The following is a 3,878-nucleotide window of genomic DNA, read 5'->3' as shown; positions in this document are numbered from 1 at the left end:
AAGTTACTGTAAAAACCCTTTGAAATGTCTAACAGTGCACAAATAAAGAAATCAAGTCTCCTCAACATTTTTTTTTTCTTTCATTAAACAAACAGTTATAAGGATGCAGTTAAATCATTTTTATAAGTAAATTCAACTCTGAGGTGAAAAATATGTCCACCTAACATACACTGTTAGACATTTCAAAGGGTTTTTACAGTAACTTACTGGCAACACTGTTGCCAGTAAGTTACTGTATTTTAGATTTACAGTATACAACTGTAAATCTGTTTACAGTATGTTACCGTAGTGTCTGAAAATGGTTAACTACTGTAAAAACCTAAGTTAACAGTTAGCTACTGTAAACCTTTTAATTTTGTCCTAAATATTTTATAATATAATTTTATTAATATTATTTTAATACTATAGACCTAAAAAAGACACAATTACAAAATATTAACAAAATAAACACTCTTTATTTAAAACATTGGAGATGCTTAAAACAAGCTTAAAAATGTGTAAAAACATTACATTTCAATCATTCAAAACATTTTATTTTAAGAAAAAAAAACATTGAAAATGACAAAGCACATTAACATACATGTACAAAACTAATTTAAGTGTCTGACCTGCATATTGTTGAGAAAAAAAAAACAATTGTACTAAGTACTACTGACATTAAACCAGACACAATTACAAAATATTCCATTCTTTAAAACATTAATAATGCTTAAAGCATTTAAGGAAAATGTGTGAAAATTACATTAAGCAATAAAATCAACACATTAAAAATAAATAAATCACACAAAGCACTAGAACATACATGTACAATAAAAATTTAAACTTCTGAATTGCATATTGTTGGAAAAATAAATATTTGTAACTATTAGCCGACTCAGAAACAACCCAACTTTAAAATATTACTAGTTCTGGTGTCAAATGCTCAACAAGGTCTGAATTCACATGTTCAAATGCAATTCATCTTTATTTCTATTGCACTTTTACAATGTAGATCAATGATGTCAAAGCAGCTTAACATAGAAGTTCTTGTAAATTGAAGCTGCTTCAGTCCAGTTTTCAGAATTGAAGCAGTAAATGTCACTGCTGAAAGTCCAAACACTGAAGAGCAAATCCACCGATCCACCAATCGTAGCCAAGTGATCCAGTGGCGACAGTGGCATGAAACAAACTTCACCAACTGACGAAAGTGTAGAATAAAATCCCTTGAGAATTACCAGGCTCAGTTGGGCACGACCAGTTCTCCTCTAGCCAAACTTGTGCAAGGCCGCAGTCTAGGCACCAGAGGCTTGAAAGTTCACCAGCGGGTGGTCAGGCTGGCCCATTGGATCAATGCGGAAACTCATTGATCACGTGTGTCTTTTAGGATTCACTCCTCCATGACCACCACAGCATCTGGTCAGGATTTGGCCCAGTCCAGGATTATGAAGAACTCTGGATAAGGACAAACAGACTAACATAAGCATAGAAGAAGCTTGTTTAAAAAATAAATCATATACTGGTTAATTATTTTGAAGCATGGCAGCTAGGTTGGGGTAGTTTTCAGCTGGTACTGAGCAACTGGCTCCTGCTCATAACCTGCTCACTACCATGTTTAAAAGATAACTAACCAGAATGTCCTGTTTATTTTTTCCCCTAACAAGGTTTTACAAAAACATTGAAGCATTTGTGATGGGTTGATTCACAGCAGGACAGATTAGACTATTTGTTTTATGTATTCCTAATAAACTAAAACAGACTGAATACTGATAAAACTATTGAGAGTGTCTCACCTAATCCAAGTTCTCAGTTAGCTGGTGAAAGAAGGATAACACACTGTTGTTCATGGTTGTTATTCTCTTCAGTACTTCTCCTGCTATCTTCTGGCTCACTCTGGTTGTTGCTGTGCATTTTGTTTCATCCTCTGGAATTATTTATACAAAAAAATTGTATTATTTTATTTATTACAAAATATTTAGGCAACATGAAATGGGGAAAAAGACATTTAATACATAGACAAATGCATGTATCCCAATACTAATTATTGTATTTTGAAATGTCTGACCCATGACAGACCTCAATCTGCTCAAAATATTATAAACAAAGATGAAAAAAAACCCTACTAAATGGTTTAATAAAAAAGGGAAAACGATTTTTTTATTTAGCTAGCAACTAAACATGTGACACATTTTGTATTAAAAGTAACGTTAATATATTGAGAAACAAATAGATGTACTGTACTTACTGTTGTATGAGGTCCAGTTTGCACAGGCAGGCTCCCAGTATTCTATATTGAGACCATAAAAAAGCCAAAAATACAGATAAGAATACCATGCTACAATCCACAACCTCCACACAACTTTTTTTTATTAGTTTACCTTGGTTGCTTACTGGTCTTGCTTATTTTTTAAGCATAAGGCTGTGCTGATCAAGATGTTCCTCTGAAATGCTGTTTGTTTCTTTAGACAAAAACTGCTGCTGTGCCAGTGCCATATCTAAACAGAAAAAAATATAATGGTAACAATTATGTTAAACCAAATGTCAAGAGTTGTGATAAAAAAATATTTAGCAAACAATAAATAGCAAAAAGGTGGTTATTAGCATAATGCATAGAGGTAAAATTGGTTTTATATTAGCAGATTCAGACTTCCCCCTAAATAATTTAATTTCATAAAAGTATTATTTGCAAACTCTAAATAGCGAAATCATTTTAGCAGCTAATGACTATCAAAGTACAACATGCTCACGGTCAAATAAACAGTGTTAATGTTGATTTCAAGTCATACTGGCATGCTAATTCTGATCGAATATTCAAAGTAACATGGTAAACAGTATAGAGTCTTCTAAATGAACGAATGTGCGAATATAAAACCAACTTTACCTCTATGCATATTGTAACGTTATAGATTTACGTTAACGTTCTTATAGGTCAGTGGTTCTCAAACTGTGGTACGTTTACCAGTAGTGGTACGCAGGCTTTCTTCTAGTGGTACACGGAGGAATGATGTATGTCATGTACATGCTACACACATTTAAAAATTTATCAAAAATGATGTATATAATATGCGATATATGACATAAAGCCTATATTTCTGAGGTAATCTGCCACGTTTTTTAACTGTGCAGAGTTGTAGCTGCTTTACTGGGCCTACTATGCTATTGTATTTCAATACTGCTCATTTTGGTGGTACTTGGAGAGACAAATGTTTTCTGAGGTGGTACTTGATGAAAAAAGTTTGAGAACTACTGTTATAGGTTACGTCGCGATGTTATTTTCTCAAGCTAACGTTATAAGTTACTCTAAACCAGAGAAAAATAAGTTCACAACATCTAATAGATATAGTATAAATCAATATAAGTTAAACGTTGCACGTTAAAATGAGTTTGAGTCCAATTCAGTATAAACTTAGCTCAGTTTAGCTAACAGTTAACATTACCATTTTAAGATCGCTTCAGCCAATGTTGCCGAGCAAACAAATGCTAATAGAGGTGCTCAAATCAATGTCGAGTGTTGTCAGCACAGACAGACGCGCTTTTACCTGGATTATTTGTTGGTCTTTCATTCATATTCTTCTGGGGGAAAACACTCTCTGCCGGACCGTTGTCTCGTGCTAAGTGTCCTCCAAAACTGTCTGCATACCTCTGGTTCCCTCCTAAACCAAAACCCGCTGCAACACCGGTTCCTATGTAAATAAATAAAAAGATATGACGAGAAAAATGGCTAATAGTCATAAACAGTCTTATTTAAAGTAATAGTAGTGTTAATGTAATAAATTAAATAAAGGTAACATCTTAATAGATGATATATTTCTCAAATGGGCGAAATAACGCCAAGCCAGAGAAAATAAATAATAATAGCCAACTTTATACTTTACTTTGTTCTATTCTCGTCCACAAAACAT

At 33.2% G+C, this 3,878-nt stretch overlaps 1 long non-coding RNA gene across 1 annotated transcript; it reads right to left on the bottom strand.

Moving 5' to 3' along the window:
* Positions 1-435: 435 nt before the first annotated feature.
* Positions 436-2,897, bottom strand: LOC147840442 (uncharacterized). The gene is made up of 4 exons (XR_015512250.2): positions 2,355-2,897; positions 2,222-2,263; positions 1,770-1,900; positions 436-1,431 (listed from the first exon to the last, which is right to left on the bottom strand). It is a non-coding gene; the product is annotated as an uncharacterized LOC147840442 (long non-coding RNA).
* Positions 2,898-3,878: the final 981 nt, after the last annotated feature.

This window comes from Danio rerio, chromosome 16 (genome assembly GCF_052040795.2).
Source record: "Danio rerio strain M-AB ecotype USA chromosome 16, GRCz13ab, whole genome shotgun sequence".
Classification (NCBI taxonomy): Eukaryota; Metazoa; Chordata; class Actinopteri; order Cypriniformes; family Danionidae; genus Danio; species Danio rerio.
Note: the sequence above shows the minus strand (reverse complement) of the source record. Positions and strands in the feature narration are given on the sequence as shown.